General features: G+C 41.8%; 1 protein-coding gene and 1 pseudogene across 2 annotated transcripts in view; one reads left to right on the forward strand and one right to left on the reverse strand.

Moving 5' to 3' along the window:
- Positions 1 to 25097, reverse strand: part of FAM107B (family with sequence similarity 107 member B) — a 209733-nt gene that overhangs the window by 99965 nt on the left and 84671 nt on the right. The window lies entirely within an intron of this gene.
- Positions 4424 to 4899, forward strand: LOC145531369 (large ribosomal subunit protein eL30 pseudogene; annotated as a pseudogene).

Genomic DNA, 25097 nt, shown 5'->3' on the forward strand with positions numbered 1-25097 from the left:
GTGTAGATGCTAAAGAGTACAGTCTCCCCCAGTGCTTCTTTGGTTTCTCATCCGAAGTCCCAGTTATAACAGGGCCAGACTTTCATGGAAACAGACTGTAGATTTGAGATGGATCATTTCATAGCTTCAGGAGTCTTGTAAGTCTCCGTGTATCTCGGCAAAGCTCTTTTTGGGCCATGCATAAAAAGTACCATGGAGGACATGATCGGTGACCTCTGAATTCATTTCTGATCTGTCCCCATATGAATTGTTTGTGCCTTGCTCCATCTCTTGGCTGTCACACTATAAACCCTCACCTATAATTCTGATTTTCATCTGCACTGATTGGTTATGCTCTCTGTTCTCATCAACATCTTTCCCCTCCCAAGACACTCCTAATTAGATATGATCATGGCCTGAAGGTGATCTTCAGAAAGGACATTTACAAGGCACGCACTGTCTACTTCCTATTGGTGAACTACCTCGTTCCCCCACAGGCACCAATTTATCATCTGGGCAATTTAGGTAAATTGCCATTGCTTGAACATTGTGGTCTCAATCAAGGTTATTTGATTCAAAAGGAAAATTTCTTAAATGAATGGTTATTAATTCTTAAAGTACAATCATCTGATTCTGCCAAAACATACTTTGGTCACAGTCTGAAATTTCCAACCTCCTAATATATTTAATGTTATACTTAGAATGTTATCATTGGAATGACTTTAGAGGGACTTCCCTGGTGGTCCAGTGGTTAAGACAGTGTGCTTCCACTGCAGGGAGCACAGGTTTGATCCCTGGTCAGAGAACTAAGATCGTGGTTGCCAGGTAGAGCGCCAAAAAAAAAAAAAAAAATTACTCGAGAAATTGACCATGCAGTTTAACAGCCAGGAGAGGCAAGCAGAAGCTAAAGGATGGCACATAAATAGTTATTTAAGGTAACAGCTCTGCCAGATAGAATGTGAAAAGAATGTAGAGTAGAAATAAGCATTACACAGATTGGTTGAATCCAATTAGGTTGTGAAGCAAAGAGAAGGAATGGAATTGGGGTTTGGTAGGAAGGTCACATAATATAATTTGCCCTAATCTAGGACACAATTTAGAGTAGTTACAAAAGAATGAGCATGAATTCAGGGGACCTACAGGGTAGGACATTGACTTGATGCCTCCCTCCCCATTTGTAGAAGCCATTAAGAAAAAAAGGCTCAAGCATGATTAGTCACTCGGGAAATGTCAATCAAAATCATAAGAAGATAGCACTTCATAGGCACTAAGATGGCCATAATTCTTTTTTAATGGCAAGTAACAAGTGTTGAGTAGGATGTCAAGAAGTTGGAACCCTCACACATTGCTGGGTGGGGTGGTGTAAATTGGTTCAGCTGCCGTGGAAAACAGTTTGGCAGTTCCTCAAAAAGCGAAGTGTAGAATTACCACACACACACGACCCAGTAATTCTACTCCTAGGTAAATACTCCAAAGAATTGAAGACAAGTGTTCACTAAAATACATGTACAAGCACATTAATAGCAGCATTATTCACAAGAGTCAAAAGTGGAAACAACCCAAATGTCCCTCAATGGATAAAGGATACACAAATTGTAGTGTATCCATACAAGGGAATATTATTTAGCCACAGAAGGGAATAAAGTAGTGATACATGCTGCAACATGGGCTTCCATGGTGGCTCAGTGGTAAAGAATCTAACTGCCAAAGCAGGAGATGTGGGTTCAATCTCTGGGTAAGGAAGATACCCTGGAGAAGGAAATGACAACCCACTCCAGTATTCTTGCCTTGAAAATTCCATGGACAGAGGAGCCTGGCAAGCTACAATACATGAGGTGGCAAAAGAGTCAGACACGACTTAGTGACTAAACAACAATATGCTATGACATGGATGAATCTAAAGTCATGCTAAATGAAAGAACCCTAACACAAAAATCCACATGTTGTATGACTCCATTTATATGAAATACCCAGAATAGGTAAAATCATAGAAATTAAAAGCAGATTGGTGGTTCCTGGGAGCAGAGGTAGTGAGTAATAGACAGTAACTCCTCAGTGGGAACAGGGCTTTATTTGGAGTTATGGAAATGTTTTAAAACTAAATAAAGGGGGTGGTTTCATACATTGTCAGTTCAGTTCAGTTCAGTCACTCAGTCGTGTCCAACTCTTTGTGACCCCATGAATCGCTGCACACCAGGCCTCCCTGTCCATCACCAACTCCTGGAGTTTACCCAAACTCATGTCCATTGAGTTGGTGATGCCATCCAGCCATCTCATCCTCTGTCATCCCCTTCTCCTCCTGCCCCCAATCCTTCCCAACATCAGGATCTTTTCCAATGAATCAACTCTTCCATTCAGGTATGACCTAAATCAAATCCCTTATGATTATACAGTGGAAGTGAGAAATAGATTTAAGGGACTAAACCTGATAGAGTGCATGATGAACTACGGACGGAGGTTCGTAACATTGTACAGGAGACAGGGATCAATATCATCCCCATGGAAAAGAAATGCAAAAAAGCAAAATGGCTGTCTGAAGAGGCCTTACAAATAGCTGTGAAAAGAAGATAAGTGAAAAGCAAAGGAGAAAAGAAAAGATATTCCCATTTGAATGCAGAGTTCCAAAGAATAGCAAGGAGAGACAAGAAAGCCTTCCTCAGTGATCAATGGAAAGAAATAGAGGAAAACAGCAGAATGGGAAAGACTAGAGATCTCTTCAAGAAAATTAGAGATACCAAGGGAAGATTTCATGCAAAGATGGGCTAGATAAAGGACAGAAATGGTAGGGACCTAACAGAAGCAGAAGATATTAAGAAGAGGTAGCAAGAATACACAGAAGAACTGTACAAAAAAAGATCTTCACGACCCAGATAATCACAATGGTGTGATCACTCACCTAGAGCCAGACATCCTGGAATGTGAAGTCACACATTATGGATGTACTCAATTCTGATGAAATTTTTATTTTAAAGTGGTTAATTTTATGCTATGTGAATTTCACCTCAATTTCCTATAAAAGAGTCAATATGCTGTTATACACAGGGAAGTAAGTCAGAAAGAGAAAAACAAATATTTTATATTTATGCATATATATATGAAATCTAGCAAGATGGTATTGGTTAGCCTATTTGCAGGGCAGGAATAGAGATGCAGACATAGAGAACAGACTTGTGTATACAGTGGGGAAGGAGAGGGTGGGATGAATTGAGAGAGTAGCACTGAAACATATACACTGCTGCTGCTGCTGCTGCTAAGTCGCTTCAGTCGTGTCCGACTCTGTGCGACCCTATAGACGGCAGCCTACCAGGCTCCGCCGTCCCTAGGATTCTCCAGGCAAGAACACTGGAGTGGGTTGCCATTTCCTTCTCCAGTGCATGAAAGGGAAAAGTGAAAGTGAAGTCGCTCAGTCGTGTCCGACTCTTAGTGACCCCATGGACTATAGCCTACCAGGCTCCTCCGTCCATGGGATTTTCCAGGCAAGAGTAACTGGAGTGGGGTGCCATTGCCTTCTCCGGAAACATATACACTACTATGTGTAAAACAGATTGTTGTTGTTCAGTTGCTAAATCGTGTCCAACTCTTTGTGACCCCATGGACTGCAGCACTCCAGGCCTCCCTGTCCTTCACTATCTCCCCGAGTTTGCTCAAACTCATGTCCACTGAGTCAGTGATGACATATGATCATCTCACCCTCTGTCGCCCCCTTCTCCTCCTGCCCTCAATCTTTCCTAGCATCAGGTCTTTTCCAATGAGTTGGCTCTTTGCATCAGGTGATCTAAGTATTTAAGCTTCAACTTCAACATCAGTCCTAATAACTATTCAGGGTTTATATTCTTTAGGGTTGACTGGTTTGATCTCCTTGTAGTCCAAGGGACTCTCAAGAATCTTCTCCAGCACCACAATTAGAAGGCATTGATTCTTCAGCTCTCAGGCTACCTTATGGTCCAACTCTCACATCCATACATGATTAGTAGAAAAACCCCATAGCTTTGACTATACAGACCTTTGTTGGCAAAGTGATGTATCTGCTTTTTAATACGATATCTAGGCTTGTCATAGTAAAATAGATAGTGCTATAGACAGATAGAAAGTTGCTATATAACACAGGAAGCTCAATCCAGTGCTCTGTGAAAACCTAGAGGTGTGGGATAGGGTGGAGGTGGGAGAGAAGTTCAAGAGGGAGGGGACATATGTGTACTTACGGCCAATTTATGTTATATGGCGTAAACCAACACAGCATTTTAAAGTAATTATCTTCCAATTAAAAAGAAAAAAAAGACTCAATATGACAGTCTATTGGTGAAAAAAATTATGTTGAATGTCTCTAGCTCTTCATCTTATGCCCAGGCCAATCTAATTTTTATGCACTGAGGTCACCTCAATGCACTTGGAATGGAAATCCCACTTCCTTGGAATAGTATTCCAAAAAAATACTTGGAAATAGCTTTCTTGCTCCCCAGCCATCTTGGCGGCTGCTCTTGGTTGGGGACGTCCCGCATCTAAGGCAGGAAGATGGTGGCCGCAAAGAAGACGAAAAAGTCACTGGAGTCGATCAACTCTAGGCTCCAGCTGGTTATGAAAAGTGGAAAGTACGTGCTGGGGTGCAAACAGACTCTGAAAATGATCAGACAAGGCAAAGCGAAACTGGTCATCCTCGCCAACAACTGCCCAGCCTTGAGGAAATCTGAAATAGAGTATTATGCCATGTTGGCCAAAACTGGTGTCCATCACTACAGTGGCAATAATATTGAATTGGGTACAGCATGTGGAAAATACTACAGAGTATGCACACTGGCTATCATTGATCCAGGTGATTCTGATATTATTAGAAGCATGCCAGAACAGACGGGTGAAAAGTAAATCATGTACAATTTTTCTTTAATAAAACTGGCCAGAGCTTGTTTTAAAAACACTGAAAAAAAAAAAAATACTTGGAAATAAAAATGAAACTAGTGTGGGAAAGTATAATTGGCTCCTTGGTGGGTGTGATTAACATCAGGTCAGCTTAGAACTAAATCTAAAGATAATTGAGTAAGGGCAATTCATAGTATTTACATTTTGGTGTTAAATTGTATGCAAAATTTTGTGTACCTTGCATTTGAAATGTTTGTATAAATTGTCTAAAAGAATAACTGGCATAGATTAACTGATTCAGACTCATGATTTTTAAGCTGACCAGGTAAAACCCAGTTTGTAAACAGTACTGAAAGATTTCAGAAAATTTAAGATTATGGGCTTCCCTGGTGGCTCAAATGGTAAAAAATCCGCCTACAATGTGGGAGACTTGTGTTCGACCCCTGGGTTGGAAAGATCCCCTTGAGGAGGGTATGGCAACCTATTCCAATATTCTTGCCTGGAGAATCCTATCAATAGAGGAGAATGGTGGGCTACAGTCCATGAGGTCACAAATAATCAGACATGGCTGAGCAACTAAGCACAGCACAGCAAGATTATATATAAGTAGGTAAGTATAATGCATGTATTATCATATTATATACATTATATTTATATTTCTTAGGTAAGTTTTGGGAAATTTTGGTGCTCCAGAGACAATTGAAGGACTTAGAAATAAAGGTATATAAATAAATCCTATATTTAAAAATAACATTTTAAATGTTAAATAAGTTTTAACATTTAAAGATATTTAAATAAATTTTAAATGTTTAAAGGAACTTAGGTATTAAATGGAACCCAAAGATGAATCGAAGAGCCTTTAAAGTGAATTTTAGAAGATCACTGCATATAATTTAAAGCAAAATAAGATTTATAAACTTAAGGAAAAATCGTGACTTCTCTATTTTTAAAAATCGAGTATAAACATTAAAAAACACATAAGTCATGGAAATGCAAACAATCTTTTCATCTAAGATACATGAAAATATATGTGTGTGTGTGTTTGTGTATATATATATATATATATGCATATGTGTGTGTGTGTATATATATATATATGGTATCATGGTAAAACTTGGATGGAGCTTTTTCGTCTTCCACAGGATGTTATGTACAGATAATGTTTCTTGGCTGCAGAATTTCCTGTCGTCCATACTTCAGGCTCAGTGCAATAGTCAGGACTTTGAAGAAAACACCAAAATGTACTTCCCTTGCTCACTTCAGCAATTTGCATTAAGGGAAGCACTTAGTGCCCTGAATGCAATGTTTAAACTTGGTTGTTGAGTTCAATATGCCGTTGCTGTTCCTTCTGTGTTGAAAGACACAATGGAAATAGACTTGCAGAAAAATAGTTGACTTGGTAGATTGACCATAGTAACCATTAGCAAAAGGATTGCCTACAAATGCCTACTGCTCCCAAGTAATCCCAACACATAAGAAATAAAACAGTGCACCTTAGCAGAGCTGAATTTTATGTGTATACGTTTTGAAAGTGATAGTGATAGTCGCTCAGTCATGTCCAACTCTTTGCAACCCCAAGGAATAGTCCATGGAATTCTCCAGGTCAGAATACTGGAGAGGGTAGCTGTTCCCTTCTCCAGGGGATCTTTCCAACCCAGGGATCAAACCCAGGACTCCCGTATTGAAGGCAGATCCTTTACCAGCTGAGCCGGCAGGGAAGCCCAAGAATACTGGGGTGGGTAGCCTATCCATTCTCCAGCGGATCTTCCCAACCCCCTGGAATCAAACTGGGGTTTCCTGCATTGCAGGAGGATTCTTTACCAGCTGAGCTACCCGAGTATATGTTTTACTTAGCTCCCATTTTCAAAACCATGCTCTGAAATGAACTCGCTTCAAGAGCAGTCAATTATTAAAAGAAAGAACTTCAGCAAGAGCGTTCAAATGCTATTGTTTAGAAGTCCTTGAATTCTAATGGAATCTAGGCTGTTTGAAATGGTTTATCCGTGGACTTTTAATACTATTTTACACTTACCGAGAGCAAACAAAAGAATGATTACAAAGCAAACAGGCAGGAATTTGCAATCTCAACTCTGCCTTTCTGTTGTCCAGATCATCACAGAGACCTTTCTATTTAGATCGACATAGATCATTCCTTTTTCCAGGACAGTCTGAAATTATCTCACGTGTTTTCCCTTTGTTTTCTTCTCACATATGAATCTCATTGTTTTTTCCCTCAGATTCTGCCTAGGCAGCATGCTATCACCTCTTGAAAAGGTCGACATCACAATTCTCTTCCTAATTTACTCTCCCAGGATTTCTGTCCTGAACCAACGTATTATAACATCCCTTTACAGTCAACATCTGTGAAGCACCTTACTGCTACTTCTTATCTTTACAGGACAAGATTTTGCTCCTGGCTTTCCTGGGATAAACTTGTCTAGCTTTTAATTAGTTTACTTGTTAGACAAAAGAGATGAGCCAGTGTGTAAATTCCATGGCAGGGTTTTTAAAATCAATCTATTTTTAGAGATAGATTCCTTCTGTAGAATTTGGCAGGGATTCCCCAAGAGTAGATCAGAATTGACTATGATCATTTGAACAGTTCTTTGGAGGCTCCCTTGGTGGCTCAGACAGTAAAGAATTTGCCTGTAATGGGGGAGACCTGGGTTCAATCCCTGGGTTGGGGAGATCCTCTTGAGAAGGGAACGGATACCTACTCCAGTATTCTTGCCTGGAAAAATCCCATGGACAGAGGAGCCTAGTGAGCTACAATCCATGGGGTTGCAAAAAGTCAGACACGACTGAGCAACTAACACATTGATTGATCTCCAAGATGTCTACCACTATGTCCTCTAACTCTGGTCCGGCATTTTAAGGAGATTTCCAAGGGAAAAGAGAGCACTGCTGAAAGATGATCCTATTTTCCCTCCTTTTCTGACTTCCTGGTCGCCTCCTACCCCTCAGTGATGTCATAAATAGCCCTGATTGCTCCTTTCCCCTCCCCCAGTGAATTGCACAACTCTTGATCCACTGAGCACCTCTCCCGAATGCAGAACTGCTTACATAGCTGTGGGGGCCAGCACAGAATAAAAATGTTTTAAAATGCATCTTGTTAAAAAAAAAAAATGATTTAAGCACTTTAAGATGGTGACAGCAGAGCAGTAAGCCAAGTGCAAGGCTCTTCTAGGTTCAAGTCCCTTTGGGACGATGCAGGTTGTAGTATGCCCCTGAAGAAAAGTGCAGATTCCTGGCCATCAGAATTAGAATCCCCTCCAAGAGAATTCAGAAATCTGCATATGAAAATTAGTACATAAAGGAAATCCAAAAGTAACTTTGTTCTTAGGGAAAGGATAAGGACAAAGACCGAAGACCGGTTGGGGGTGGAAGATAGGTAGAGTATGAGATAGGGAAGGAGAGGCTTGGGACATTTCCCAGGGACTGAGACGCTGACCAGCTTATGATACAGATTAGGAAGTACAGGACAAGAAGTGCCAGAGAGGGGAGGGGTTCCAAAATGACCTGGAGGTCCATATGCTGGAATAATCGATTTAAAATCATATGGCTTGTCAAAAACACCTCATTGACAGGACTTCCTTGGTAATCCAGTGGCTTAGACTCCACGCTCCCAAAGCAGGGGACCTGGGTTCCATCCCTGGTCAGGGCAATAGATCTCGCATGCTGCAGTTAAGAGTTCACATGCTGCAACCAAAAAACAAAAAATCCCATGAGCTTCAATGAAGATCAAAGATGCCCCAAGCTGCAAATAAGACTCAGCCCAGGCAAATAAATAAATTAAAAAAAAAAGAAAACCCACCTCATTGAATGAAGCTTCCCTTCAAGAGATCATGGAAAATTTACATAGGCCTTTGATTATGAAACTGATGACCAGAAAAGTGAAACTTGACCTAATACTTGAGAAAATTGATACAGGTACTATGCATGACTCCTTGTTTTCCAATAATGCAAGAAGGTATAATTGATGCTAAAACTATACTGAGCAAAACTAATTTACTTGATATTTCAGAAGGCATTTCAGGATCTTGCAGGGCCTTGGAATAAGGATTAGAATTTTATTGAAGAATTAAATTATTGCATTGAGTCATTCACAAATTAACTAAATTAAATTCATGAAATATATTAATTTATTGATGAAGACAAGTGTGACCACACCAGCTAATCACTAATCCACAAATGACTAAACTAGTTTTCATTAAACAAGCTAATGAATAGGTAATGCGAATCTAACACATATTTGTTGAGCGAATGGATTACTGAAGAAAGGCAGAAAAATCTCTAATTAACCCCCAGATCTCAGAATTATCTTTTTCCAATCTGAAAACTGGCAGCTTTTTTTCACAAGGCACCCAGAGAAAATACTGATCCAATGGATGCTTGTTTTGCAGGATTAACCTCGTATTTCTCCTGCGTCCCACATAGTGAGAAATTCAGAACTTTTCTGGTTAAATGTTGAGCCACTTTGTGGAGCATAAACACAATTTAGGGAAGAGATTAAATGAGTCAACTAAGCCTCAGCTCACGTGCCTGGAAGCAAAAGAATGTGAAGCCATTGTGGAGTTTCCCCTTAGCACTCTGAAGGGGATTGTGATATTTTTTCTATAATTGAGTTACGATTTTAAGATGTTTTATTATAGATTTTTTCAAATTATAAAAATATTAACAGCTCTTAAGATTTCAAAAGATATGCTCAGTGTCCAAAATTTGGAAAATAATGGGACTTCCCTGGCAGTGCAGTAGTTAAGACTCCACGCATTGGATCCCTGGTTGGGAACTAAGATCCTGCAAGCTGCACAACCAACACCAACACCAACACCAACACAACCACCAACACCAAAAAAAGGGAGAAGAAGCCTGGGTTTATTCACACGGCAGCACCAGCTTTTGAAGATGAGAATGGATGGTGAGAAAGGGGATAAGGGTCTGCTTCCAGTAATGGTGGACTCAACACTCCTGCAGAAGACAATTGTCAATTGTAAATAAAATCCCAAACAACTCCTGAAATTCTGATGAGTGATCAAAAAGCAGGCAGAACCTGAAGAGGAATCCATATTCAGGGCAGTAGTGGCACCAGCTGAGTTTCCTACTTGTGTGGCCTTAAGCCTGAAGTCAGATGGTATCTTTAGGATGGGGGTGGGGATAGAAGAGCGGCAAAACCTGGGATAGAAACCTGCAGTCTTTCTGGGCTAAAAAATAAAAAACCACAGAACAGAAGCGGGGAAACCACAGCAGCTGGAAAGTGAGGGGGGAGAAATCTGAGAAAGGAGAGCAGGAGAGAAGAGCAGCCCAAAATTTTCTGCATAAACTTTGCCCACATCTCTGGACGGACCCTTAAACCCTGTCTGCATGATTAGACTTCAAGCAGCCCTGAGGAGGCTGAAGAAACAACAGAGAATTTAGCTGTTGCTCACTACTTACGAAAACAATCATATTCTCTGCCAGAGGATCTCTAGTGGGAGCTGGAGGCACCTCCTGCCATGGAAGAGACAAGTTACTATTTTACTCAAAATGTGAGTTTCTACTTTCCACCCGTGAGGATGGCTCTCATCAGAAAAACAGAAAATAAGAAGTGTTGGTGAGAATGTGGAGAAAATGGAAACCTTGCACACTGCTAACTGAGAATGTAAAATGGTGCAGCTGCTATGGAAAATTAGTGGTTCCCAGGCACTTCCCTGATGGTCCAACGATTAAGACTCTGCGCTTCCACGCAGGGGGTGCAGGTTCGATCCCTAGTCAGGGAACTAAGATCCTACAAGCCTTGCAGTGTGACCAAAAAATTTTTTAAAAAAAGAAGAAAAAAGAAAGAAAAGAAAATTAGTGGTTCCTAAAAATTAGACATAGATTTTATGTGCAATCCAGCAATTTCACTTCTGGGAATGAAAGCAAGGATCCGACAGATACTTGTACTTCTATGCCAGGTGGCACTAGTGGTAAAGAACCTGGCTGCCAATGCAGGAGACATGAGATTCAGATTCTATCCATGGGTGGGAAAGATCCCCTGGAAGAGGGCATGGCAACCCGCTCCAGTATTCTTGCCTGGAGAATCCCATGAATAGAGGAGCCTGTGGGCTACAGTTCATAGGCTCACAATGAGCGAGACACAACTGAAATGACTCAGCAAGCACATGTTCATAGCAGCATTATTTACAGTAGTCAAAAGATGGAAATAACCTAAGTGTCCATTGGCAGATGAATGGATAAACAAAATTTATTGTAGATATATATAACAGGACATTATTCAGCCTTTGAAAGGAAGGAAACTGTGACACATGCTACAATGTGTGTGAGCATCTCATCTTGGTTTTGTTTCCCATTTGCCGTGTGACCTTAAGCAAGCTGCTTACTTTTTCTGTGACTCAGTTTCTTCACCTATAAAGTAAAATTTTTATCTGTCTGACTTTATCTCAAGGCATTTCAATGACAAATTGAATAAACGGTTGTGAAAGCATTATGAAGAATGTTGAACATATGTGCGCTTTTGTATGTTGCATTTACTACGAAATTCGGAAATTTTTCTCCACCTCCTCCTCCCGCTTCCTCCCCCCACCCCTTCACCTCCTCTCCGTCTTTCTCCTCTCTCTTCTTTCCAGTTTTATTGAGATATAATTGACATCTAGCACTGCACATCTTTAAGGTATACAGCATAATGATTTGACTTACATACATTATGAAATGATTATCAAGCTTATCCATCATCTCTTATAGAAATAAAAGAAAAGAAAAAGAAAAAATATTTTTCCTTGCAATGAGAATGCTAAAGATTTACTCCTGTAACAACTTTCATATATAATGTAAGTAGTGTTAATTATGTTAATCACAGTGTACATAACGTTGTTAGTACTTATCTTATAATTAGAAGTTTGCACCTTTTGACCATCTTCATTCAATTCTCCCTGCCCCCACCACTCGCCTCTGGTAACCACCAATCTGATCTCTGTTGTGTAAGTCTGTTTTTTGAAGTAGAAGTCTGTCTTTTGAAGAAATTTTTCTTCTTACTTGACAGACAGGAGAGATCTTTCTTAAATATATATCCTCTATCTTGTCATCTTCATGTCAAGCTTTGTAAAGTAAGCAGTAAATTATCCCCTATTTATAAGAAGAGATAAACATAGAGTGTTTGGTCTAGTAGGAATTCAATAAATATTAATCTCCTCACTTTATTTGAATGTGCATAGGAGGCAAAGCCTGTCAGAGATTAATTATGTGTCAACTTGACTGAACCATAAGTTGCCCAGATAGTTGGCCAAACCTCTATTCTGGGTATTTCTGTGAAGGTTTTTAGGTGAGATTTGCATTTCATTCAGTAGGGTGAATAAAGCAGATTGTCCTCTTGGATGTGGGGGGGGCTTATCTAATCAGCTGAAGTTGTAAATAGAAAAAAGACTGATCTTCCCTGGAGTAAAAGAATTTTTCTTGCCTCTTTATCAGACTAAAATATCAGCTCTTTCTGGATCTCAAGCTTGCTGGCCTTTGGACTGGCACTATGTCATTGCCTCTCCCTTATCTGCAGATCTTCAGATCTTGGGTCTTGACCACCTCCAAAATTACACAAGCCAATGAAAAAAAAAAAATATATATATATATATATGTATAAGTGAATCACTTCGCTGTATACCTAAATTGTAAATCCACAATACTTCAATTTTTAAAGCTAATAAATAAAAATTTTTAAATGAAATATATGTATATATATATACACACATTCTAGTAATTCTATTTCTCTGGAGAACCCTGATTAATACAGTCTGGTACTTACTCATCTAAAGTCATGGTGAATGTGTTTGCAACATCCTGAAAATAATAGCTATGATCTTCTTGTGAGCAATTAGTTTCAAAATTGAAGATCCTGAGTGTGGTGGGGAAAGGGAACTCTGCCTTAGGGATCATGTAGTTACAGGAGAGCCCCAGCCTCAGGACACATCCTCGGGGAATTCCATTCTTTTCATGACTGGGACCTCCCTGTCTTTTATGCCATAAGCTATAAGGTGCAAATTATTTTGTTGTTGTTCAGTTGTGTCCAACTCTTTGTGACCCCATGGACTGCAGCACGCCAGGCTTCCCTGTCCTTCACCATCTCCTGGAGCTTGCTCAAACTCATGTCCATTGAGTCGGTGATGCCATCCAATCATCTCATCCTCTGTCACCCTCCTCTCCTCCTCAATCTTTCCCATCATCAGGGCAAATTACTTATTTGGTTATAAAAAGCTCCCTTACGGTTTATCTCGCCTTCTCAACGTCATGCGTCCTTCTCCATGTCATATGTCTTTAATGTGTCAGTTGCACAGAAGGCAGTGACTGTTTCTTTAAAAGTCAGAAATGATCTGCAATGGCTTGTCACCTGCCTTGATTAAGAATGGCTTTTAGGTGTCCGCTCCCCTTTATTCTCAGCCGGCCAGAGAAAGAACACACCGTGGTTGTCTGGCTTTGGGTGGTGCTTCCTTTCTCACATCTCCAGTGATTTACGACCTCGCTTTTCTGGTTAACCACGACCACGGCTGTGACCATGCACACAGTCTACCCTGGATAGACTCAGTTTGTGGGGGATACGGCTATTAACGAGAGAGCCTGGCTCCCAGAGGGTTTGGCTACTGAGATGCATTTTTCTTCCCCTCTCATTTACTAGTGGAAAATACTGGCTGGGAGGAAAAGAAGATAAACATTGGCCTTTCAATTTTCCCCTAAGCTAGGGTTTATGTTTTACTTTTCCCAGATTCCAGATAAATTCTCTTCCTGCTTTCTGTTTTATGCCACTTTAGAGGACATATGTCAAACTCTTAACACTGATTAAAAATAGACCATTTGGATGGAAACAGAATACCATAACATAGGGGGATTTTGCTTTTCAGTTTTGTTGTTTTAATAAATGTAAGGTTAATCAAAAGAGCTGGATGAATCGTCTTGGAGCCCAAGTCCTCTGTTGTCTACAGAACAGATGGAACTTCTCAGCTCTCTTCCCTCACAATCATTCTACTTGATCACCCATAAAGGTGATTTTGCCCTATCTCCACCACTACCCTCTCATGGGAAGGCTCAGTTAAAGACAACATCTATAATTGTATGGTTTTATCTCTGTTTAGGCTATGAGCTTGCTCAATAGTTACTGGGGTACATATCTTACTTCCTCTTTTAAATTGACAACCCCCACTAACCAAGGTTATAGACATGTTTTCCCCACAAGACATACCATGATCTGTAGACACACGTGTGTGCGCATGCTAAGCTGCTTCAGTCATGTCTGACTCTTTGCAACCCTATGAACTGTAGTCCACCAGGCTCCTCTGTCTGTGGGATTCTCCAGGTAAGAATCCTGGAGTGGGTTGCCATGCCCTCCTCCAGGGGATCTTCCCAACCCAGACATCAAACCTCATCTCTTATGTCTCCTGCATTGCCAAGTGGGTTCTTTACTTCTAGTGCCAGCTGGGAAGCCTGTAGACACACATAGGAGCCCTCAATTAGAAACAGTTGTTGTTTAAACAAATGAGTGAATAAAAATATTTTAAAAGCTATAGATGACAAGGATTCCAGGCATTGCCAAGCTCAATTATAATTAGTCACATGTTGCCAGCAGTTTGGGTCAGATGGTCAACGTTATCAACAGATACCAGCCAATTGGTAGGTGAAGATGTAGAACCACCTCCTCTAAGATCACTGTTCTCACAGAACACTATTTGAAGTAAGGCATTTCCATTCAGCAATTCTGAACCCATACTCTGCCGATGTGCTGAGGTCTGGAAAGATTTACCCTTTCTAAAATAGGGCTCCGGGGCTGCAACAGGAAGTGGATCAATGCCCCTAGTGAGAATGACTGTTTCTAGAACCTCAGAGTTTGCTAGACTGAGGCAACATCATAAGAAGATACTTGTTATCTCCTCGAGCATTCAACTTCGTATTGACATGCTGACCTATATAAGAAATGAAGAATTTGGCTTCTATGAAAAAACAAAGTTAGAAGGGAGTGAGAATGAACTCTTTGGTGGTGAGGAAAGTCTACTAAACGTTTTCTTAAGAAAATTAGGTCATTTGAAATAATGTGCAAAAACTAGTATTTTTTTAAACTCAAAATTTTCCTCAGGCTCCTCAGAATTTTCCATTTCTGGTCAACATCTGAAAGACAAAAAAGGAAGTGTGGTCTCAGGTAATGACGGCCTGACCAGGAGCAGAGCAAGGCCCCAGACCTCATGAGGAAGCTCCACCAAAAGAGGAACAGGGCCCCTCAACTTAGAAAACAAACGGCTGGGGTTGAATGGCCTCCCTATAATTCAGAGCAGGTGCAGTTGTTCTGGCCATTTGCTGACGGCGAGATGGAGGAGAGAAAAGAAAAGGCAGGGGGAACACAGAGATACAGAGGCTTCAGAGATTCCTGTTGCTAGGGAACCACTTCCTCTGCACACACACAGCTATTCAGATATCACTAGAATAATCCTTCTTAGGCTTTGAAGGAAAGGAAAGAGCTCTCAATGCTCAGATGTCATGGTAATGCTGGGCCAAGCCTGGCTTTTCCAGCAGGCGCCGAAGAGCTGAGAGTGTCAAGAGAGAACAAGATGTGAATGGGCATCTTGTTTTCAGTCAAAGAGACAGTGGGCTGACCCTCATCCCACCTTTATCTTCCCAGACATGTCAGGTGCACAGTGTAACACCACACACAACACACACAATTCTACTATCAGTTCCTTGAGAGCAGAGACAACGTTTCATTCATCTTCAGGTGCCCGCATTCTCCCACACAACGCTACATGCTGTATGATTCCAACTCTATGACATTCTGGAAAAGGCAAAACTATGGAGACAGTAAAAGATCAATGGTTACTAGGGGTTGGGGGAGTGTGGAGAAGTGAAGAGATGGAGCACAGAGGATTTTCAGGGCAATGAAGATACTCTATGTGATATTTTAATGATGGATACTTGCCATTATACAGTTGTCCAAACCCATTGAGTATAGAATACCAAGAGGGAACCCTCATGTAAACTATGGATGACTATGATATTTGACTATAGGTTTATCAGTGGCAACAAGTGTCCCACTTCAGTGAGTGATGCTGATAATGAGGAAAGGTATGCAGGTGTTGGCGCAGGGAGTTTGTGGGAAATCTCTGTACCTTGCACTCAATGTTGCTCTCAACGTAAAACTACTCTTAAAAAATGAAGTCTATTAAAAATAAAGAAAATAAAGCTGAAAATTCATTGGAAAGACTGATGCTGAAGCTGAAGCTCCAATACTTTGGCCACTAGATGCGAAGAACTGACTCATTGGAAAAGACCCTGATGCTGGGAAAGATTGAAGGCAGGAGGAGAAGGGGACGACAGAGAATGAGATGGTTGGATGGAATCACCGACTCAACGGACATGAGTTTGAGCAGGCTCCAGGAAACAGTGAAGGACAGGGAAACCTGGCCTGCTGCAGTCCATGGGGTCACAAAGAGTTGGACATGGCTTAGTGACTGAATAACAACAACAAAAATAAAACTCAGCCACATTCTCTTGCTCTTGTCATCTTCAGCACACACTGGCCCCAGCTTGAAACTGCCAGCCCCTAATGTGCATCCCACTGTTCCCTTCAGGATGAAACTCCAGCCGTCAACAACAGCGATTTTTTTTTTAACAACCAACCCTTGTTTGCTCACCTACCCTGCTTTTTTGCTTCCTCTCTCCACTACCTGGGCTTTCTAAGATCTTCTCCAAACAATCTGTGCTAGAATCCTTGTCTCAGAATCTACTTCTGGAAGAACCAAAGTAAGGCATCTCCTGACAGCTTATATATCACTGTCCAGCCCTATCTGTAAGGGAGGCTGGGGAATATAATTCTAGATCTGGTGCAGTTGTTCTGGCCATTTGCTGATGGCGAGATGGAGGAGAGGAAAGAAAAGGCAGCGGGAACACAGAGACTAAAATTGCATTCAGCAATTTAAGCCTAAAATTGTATTCAACAATATCAGATCCTGTGGCTAGAGAAGAGAATGTGAATATTGGATAAACTGGCAGGGATACGACATGTTCACATGTGATTGTAAATGATGGCCCGTAAGGGAGGTATTGGTGAGATTGCTTCTTGGTAGGTCCTCCATTATTTAATTGAGACTGTAGAATTGGACTTGGACCTTCAAGTCTAGTTGTGATTTTAATAGATGAATGGATACTCTGTCAGTGGTATATAAGATGTATAAGAGCAGGTAAGATCTGGATGCACAAAGACCTGTTAGGAAACTATTTAAATAGTTTAGACATGAGGGAATAATTACCCAAAAATGGAGTATAACAGCAGAACTGGAAATGTTGGCATATATACAAGAAATACAGTGAAGGAATTCAATAAAACTGATACAGAAGTCAAGTAGAAAGAAGGAATCAAACATGACCTTGAAGCCAAGATGGACCATGACACCATAAACAGAAAGTGGAAAGAAGAATCAAATCTGATGGAAGTTTATTATTATTTTTGGCTCTATGAAATTTAAATATAATGTCTTATTAGAGTGAAGTAGATTTAAAACAGATACACAACTTCACTAAACCTTAAAAAAAGAGAGAAAAAGGTAAAGGCTCTCATTTCTTTACTTCATCTCCACGACATCTCCAAAGCATGACTTTATATGCCCAGGGAAAATTCCAAGAACCCCCCTACCCACCTCTCCCTCCTTAAAAGAAACCAGGAAGGTTAGGCCTTTCTAAAGGGCCCTCAAGCCAAGATCCCTGCTGACAAACTTGCTCAAATCAGAAGGATATAAAATCAACCCTCTCATATGGTGTGTGCCTGCGTGCTAAGCCGCTTCAGTTGTACCTGACTCTTTGTGACATTATGGACAGTAGCCTGCCAGGCTCCACTTTCCATGGGATTTCCCAGGCAAGAATACTGGAGTGGGTTGTCATGCCCTCCTCCAGGGACCTTTCTGACCCAGGAATCAAACCCAGGGCTCCTGCGGCTCCTGCCTTGCAGACAGATTCTTTACCACTGAGCCACCAGGGAAGCCTCTCATATGGTTCAGCTAAGTTCAGTTCAGTCGCTCAGTTGAGTCTAACTCTTTGCGACCCCATGGACTTCAGCATGCCAGGCTTCCCTGTCTATCACCAACTCCCAGAGCTTGCTCAAACTCATGTCCAGCGAGTCGGTGATACCATCCAACCATCTCATCCTCTGTTCTCGTCTTCTCCTGTCTTCAATCTTTCCCAGTATCAGGGTCTTTTCCAATGAGTTAGTTCTTTGCATCAGGTGGCCAAAGTATTGGAGCTTCAGCTTCAGCATCAGTCCTTCCAATGAATATTCAGGACTGATTTCCTTTAGTATTGACTGGTTTGATCGCCTTGTAGTCCATGGTACTGCTCAGAAGTTCTTAACTCTATCCAGAAGACATTTGGTATTTGCGGAGTCACTGAAATGGCTAAGACACTAGGATTTGGACTGACTCAACCAGACTTGTTGGGATAAATGGATTTTTTAAACTCGAGCCCCCTTATCTGCATAGTAGAAATAATATAGTACCTACTCCATAGGACTGTAAAGAGGATTAAACAGGAAATCCATGTAAAGCACTTAGCAAGGTCCCTAGTGCATTGCAAGTACTTAATAAATGTTAACTGTATTACTGTTAAGAATCGGGCTGGCATGGTTACCAGATGTCTTATGTTCAGGTGTTAGAAAAGAACAATTCAGATGATGTGATCCTGAATATGTGAAAATCAAACATGAGAGCTGGACTAGAATAATTCAGGATAAAATCAGTGGATTGTAAGAGGTAAGGAGCAGAGAAAGTTGTGGTCACCTGAAGGAAGTGACACAATTATCCATTTTCCTTCCATCTTTTCAAATTGTTGGAAGGATCTGCATACCCACTTAGAGCAGGGCAGCCATGAGAAGAATCCAGGCACAGAAATAAATGACACAGCATGAACTTCTGGAAATATGGTTATTAGGGTTGAGGGCAGCAACTGGCTCCAGATGAACAAAAAAGCAAGACTGCAAGACTTCAGACCCTGTCTTAGCACCTAGCATAACAGCAGGTTTCATAAACCCTTGTTGAACGAGCAGACAAATGAAGCCTGTGATCAAATACACAGATGTCCTGGTGTTTACAGTTACCACCAAATACTAGAATTGACTCTGCGAATGTGGTCTGACTTCTCAGTCCTCAATCTGTTCTGCTTCTATAGCTTGAAAATAGCCAAGGGCAACTTGTCCCTTTTGTCAGCTTCTCCTTGGATAGGAAAGCTAAAGATTCCCATGACTGCAATGCACACAGGAGTCATGCTTGATCAAAATCCATCTAAAAGGTGCCAGGCACATAGCCAGGTGGGCGAATGCCCACAAAAGGATTTGACATCAGGCTTGCTGAGCAAGTGCAGAAACAGAAGACCTTGGTTGTAGCCCTCTTGGTGAGAATACTCTGGCCTCTCAGTTCCCATGAAAAGATGACCCAGAGGAGAAGTTTGTGGCCTCTTAGTGACCCCAAGTCCTCCAGCATCACGTGTCATCAAGATGTGAGATGGAGTATATTAATACTTCTAGCTGTTCGGCCACACGCATCGATTAAGTGGTTTGGTCTTCTCGAGGTACCCTGCAGAGCTGCAAAGTGTGAGTAATCCTCCATCACTGAGACCATGAGAACCCTCTGAAGAGGACAGCGTTAGCCTCTTACAAAGACTAAACCATCCCAGGGGAGCTTCAGAGAGTTGTGTAAAGATTGCTGGCCGAGATAAGCACCATCAGCTTGATGCTAGCATGTCCTCCTGTTTCCATAGCAACAGCCCCCTCATCATCTTACCTGCTCCCCAGACCACAGGCAGGATGGAGACAGAACACCTAGAGGATGCAGCCCCAGCTAATTTTTTTTTTAACCACTTAAGGATGCAGGCCTAGTTTGGCCAAATCTTACAATTTCTCGAGAGAAATACGAACTTAGATTTTTAAATGAAAGTTCCCACTTTCCAAACATTGTGCGTGTGTGTATGTGTGTGCTCAGTTGAGTCCAACTCTTTGCAATCCAATGGACTATAGCCCGCCAGGCTCCTCTGTCCATGGAATTCTCCAGGCAAGAAAGCTGGAGTGGGTAGCCATTTCCTCCTCCAGGGGATCTTCTCAACCCACGGATCGAACCCAGATCTCCTGCATTACAGGCGAATTCTTTACCATCTGAGCCACCAGGGAGGCCCTCTAGCCCCTTCTGTCTACCCCCAAATCAAAATCCACATTCTAGCAAGGCCTATGGACCCTGTGAGCAGTCTAATTTCAAAGCAGTTATTTTGCATTTAGATTTTTTAAAACATTTTTGAAAGGTTTTTTGAGATTTCAACCAGGCTCATTGATGTTTTTAAATATGTTATGATGAGTTCAATGCATGACTGTGTCAAAGAATCTTCTTTTAGTTCAGATTCCACCAGTTTATGCAGGTAGTGGAGGATATAGGAGGGGGTGGGGTGCAGAGACGGGAAGGGGTAGCTGGCACAGGGCTTATTGCAGCCAGCAACTTCTGGGGGTAACTGGGGCTTGACCCTGTGGGGCACACTCCCCATCTGTGCTTCTCATGAGGCCAGAGAGCAGAGGTATTGACTCACCAAGGCCCATAGGTGATTGCTCAGGCCAAGCTGGACCCTGTGCCACATCTAGATATTAACACAAATTTGGGATCAGTGGCTGCTGCACCAGGAATCACTGAAGCATGTGGTCAAGTGCAGCTGCCATGAAGCCAAGTTGAACTGGAGCATGTGGGGAGTGCTGGAAATAAAGCCACTGACTTCAGGGGCCCTAAAACCAAAAATGCCACTTCACTGAAATGTTTGCAGAGAGACACAGGTAAACAGCAACAACAATGACAACAACAATCTTTGAGATGTTAAAACCCTCACATTTTCTCTCCTCAAGACTTTGTGACAATAATCAGCTGGAATATCTAGTTGGTGAGCCCTACTTTGTACATCCTGAGAACAAGAGGGAAGGTGGACTACAAGGAGAAAGCTAGATGGGTATCCATATGCATTGCATGCAACACAGGTGCCATCTTCTTATTTATGTGCAGGGGTGGGGGGTGTGAGGTGGGGAGGGGAAGGAAGTGAGAAGCGAGGATGGGGCAGAGAGATTCGCCCAGGATGGAAATCTTTAAAGACCATCGCTTGGCAGTTTGATTTATTTAATGCTCATGCTATTCTAATAATAATGTCAGCATCCCAATTCTGTGTTCTCTAAGGGATTCTTCAGTTCAGTTCAGTCGCTCAGTTGTGTTTGACTCTTTGCAACTCCAAGGAATGCAGGACGCCAGGCTTCCCTGTCCATCACCAACTCCCAGAGACTGCTCAAACTCATGTCCATTCAAGATGATGATGCCATCCAACCATCTCATCCTCTAGTGTCCCCTTTTCCTCCTGCCTTCAATCTTTCTCGGCATCAGGATCTTTTCTAATGAGTCAGTTCTTCGCATCCAGTGGCCAAAGTATTGGAGCTTCAGCTTCAACATCAGTCCATCCAATGAATATTCAGCTGATCTCCTTTAAGATCAACTGGTTTGATCTCTTGCAGTCCAAGGGACTCTCAAGTGTTTTCTCCACACCGCAGTTCAAAAGCATCAATTCTTTGGCACTCAGCTTTCTTTACAGTCCAACTCTAACATCCACACATGACTACTGGAAAAATCATAGCTTTGACTAGACAGATCTTGGTTGGCAAAGTAATGACTCTGATTTTTAATATGCTGTCTAGGTTGATCATAACTTTCCTTCCAAGGAGTAAGCGTCTTTTAATTTCATGGCTGCAATCACCATCTGCAGTGATTTTGGAGCCCAGAAAAATAAAGTCAGCCACTGTTTCCACTGTTTCCCCATCTATTTGCCATGAAGTGATGGGACCAGATGCCATGATCTTAGTTTTCTGAATGTTGAGTTTTAAGCCAACTTTTTCACTCTCCTCTTTACTTTCATCAAGAGGCTCTTTAGTTCTTCATTTTCTGCCATAAGGGTGGTGTCATCTGCATATCTGAGGTTATTGATATTTCCCGGCAATCTTGATTCCATCTTGTGCTTCCTCCAGCCCGGTATTTCACATGATGTACTCTGCATGTAAGTTAAATAAGCAGGGTGACAATATACAGCCTTGACGTATTCCTTTTATCGATTTGGAACCAATCTGTTGTTCCATGTCCAGTTCTAACTGTCGCTTCCTCACCTGCATACAGATTTCTCAAGGGGCAGGTCAGGTGGTCTGGTATTCCCATCTCTTGAAGAATTTTCCAGTTTGTTGTGATCCACACAGTCAAAGGCTTTGGCATAGTTAATGAAGCAGAAATAGATGTTTTTCCAGAACTCTCTTGCTTTTTTGATGATCCAACGGATGTTGGCAATTTGATCTCTGGTTCCATTGCCTTTTCTAAATCCAACTTGAACATCTGGAAGTTCATGGTTCACATACTGCTGAAGCCTGGCTTGGAGAATTTTGAGCATTACTTTGCTAGCGTGTGAGATGAGTGTAATTGTGTGGTAGTTTGAGCATTCTTTGGCATTGCCTTTCTTTGAGATTGGAATGAAAACTAACCTTTTCCAGTCCTGTGGCCACTGCTGAGTTTTCCATATTTGCTGACATATTGAGTGCAGCACTTTCACAGCATCATCTTTTAGGATTTGAACTAGCTCAACTGGAATTCCATCACCTCCACTAGCTTTGTTCGTAGTGATGCTTCCTAATGCCCACTTGACTTTGCAATCCAGGATACTCTAGGTGAGTTATCAAACCATTGTGATTATCTGGGTCATGAAGATCTTTTTCGTATAGATCTTTTGTGTATTCTTGCCACCTCTTCTTAATATCTTCTGCTTCTGTTAGGTCCATACCATTTCTGTCCTTTATTGTGCCCATCTTTTCATGAAATGTTCCCTGGGTACCTCTGATTTTCTTGAAGAGATCTCTAGTCTTTCCCATTCTTTTGTTTTCCTCTATTTCTTTGCATCGATCACGGAGGAAGGCTTTCTTATCTCTCCTTGCTATTTAGAGCTCTGCATTCAAATGGGTATATCTTTCCTTTTCTCCTTTGTCTTTAGCTTACAAAGGGGGTTCTTACAAAAACCGAATAACAAATGTCAAAGAAACAAGAAAACAGTAATTTTTTAAAAGTGAAATTGGATAGAAACATATCTTGTCTCTCTTACACACAAACAGAGATTAGGCTATTGTGCTCCAAGTATTTGTTCACGTTCAGTCACTAAGTGGTGTCCAACTCTTTGCAACCCCATGGACTGCGGCTTGCCAGGCTTCTCTGTCCTTCACTATCTCCCAGAGTTCGCTCAAACTCATGTCCATTGAGTCAAAGATGCCGTCCAACCATCTCATCATCTGTCACCCCTTTCTCCTGCCCTCAATCTTTCCCAGCATCAGGGTCATTTCCAATAAGTTAGTTCTTCTCATAAGATGGCCAAAGTATTGGAACTTCAGCATCAGTCCTTCGAATGAATAGTCAGGGTTGATTTCCCACACTGAAAATTTCATCCCTGGGAACTGATTCACTTTTCCTGGATGACCTTCTGGAAAGCTCTCAGTCTCCATCCCCACTGAGCTAAGGGGCAGGACAAAGGAGGTATGTCCTGGCACACATGTGCACAGTGTCAAAACCAAACATCAGAGACTTCCCTGGTTGCCTAGTGGTTAAGATTCTGAGCTCCCAATGAAGGGAGCATGGGTTTGATCCCTGGTCAGGGAATTAAGATGCCACATGGTGCGGTCTTAAAAACAAAGAAAACACATACATTTAAAAAAAACAAACGAACACCCAAACATCAGCTGTGCAGGTGAATTTCTGCTTCTCCTCAAGGCACAGATGCCTGTCAATAAACAACATAGCAGGTGTACTGTGAACACAGAGGACTAAAGCAGACCCTCATTTTCTTTATATTTCTGCTTTTCCATTTATGAACAATTTGTGGTCTGTTGAATTCCCCCCACCCCCCCAAAAAAATATGGAAATGATTAGCTCTCTGCCTATGGAGAGAGGAGAAAAGGCCAGGACTGCTCTCTGGGCCGTGCTGAGGAGGATGGATGCAGTGGGTTCAGAGCAGTGGGTGGACCATCACTTAAGATATCTCACCTAGGAGAGCCCTGAGAACTTGGGAATCTGATTTCCTTTCTCTGATGCCTTCTCCTGGAATAATGGCAGTGAGCTGGGGGCTGACTGGCACATTTCAATAGGCAGACCAGGAAGTCTCCCATCACCGCAGACAGGAAGACTTCCTGGGCTGACCATTCTCTCCTGCCAAACACAATCATTTCCCCCACCGCCACATCCTCCCACCCCATCACCAGAGAAACATCTCTTCAGATTTTAGGGCGAGTCCAACTGACTTCACAGGTGAAGAAAATCTAACACCCCCCCCCAAAAAAAGACTTTTTCCTACTGACACTGACAATGCAGAAACCGTAAGTAAATTCTAGAAGCATCTTCCTTTTTGTGAATGTACGTTGGAGCGAGCCCATGGCCTCCTGTCCAGTGGTGTTTTAGTTCTTGGAATAGGAAATGTTATCACTTTCAAAGGACTGTGTTCCTCTGACAAACCTCCAGCAACGAGCATAGCACTGCCTTCATTTCTTCAGAAGAATTTATATGATTGTGAACATCTAAGCGCTGTTATCTGAAGTAGAGACAAACAATTGTAGTGAGATTCCTTAGGTTAAACAAAAGTATGGGACTTCCCTGGTGGCGCAGTGGGTAAGAATCTGCCTGCCAATGTAGGGAACATGGATTCAATCCCTGGTCCAGGAAGATTCCACATGCCACAGAGCAACAAAGTCCGTGGGCCACCACTACTGCACCCATGCTCTAGAACCTGTGAACTGCAATTACTAAGCCCAGGTACTGAAGCCCCTACGCGGCAACAGAGTAGCCTCAGATCTCTGAAACTAGAGAAAGCCAGGGCAAAGTAACCAAGACGCAGCGCAGCCAAACATAAATAAATAAGTTAAAAAAAAATACTGTAGCAAACTCCCATAAAAGAATTTAAGGATCAGGACTTTGCTGAAATTCACCTACCGCCTCCAGTAGCATTTTCTCTGATAAACAGCCTCCCAGGAATCCTCAGATTATCTGTTCCAAATTTAAGGGAGTGGAAAGAATGTAAAGTCAGAATAAAGGAAGTACACCACCCTTTTGTTTCCTAATTTTCCTACCTGAACAATTTTCTGGTCATTCTTTGGCTGGGGCCTCAGACAAATCAGTAAGGAAGACAAATAACTTTCTTGCACAATCACAAGAGAGTCTACTGAAATACAGTTGGCTGGAGTGGAAACC

Source organism: Giraffa tippelskirchi, chromosome 13 (assembly GCF_054371585.1).
Source record: "Giraffa tippelskirchi isolate mGirTip1 chromosome 13, T2T-mGirTip1v1.2.pri, whole genome shotgun sequence".
NCBI lineage: Eukaryota > Metazoa > Chordata > Mammalia > Artiodactyla > Giraffidae > Giraffa > Giraffa tippelskirchi.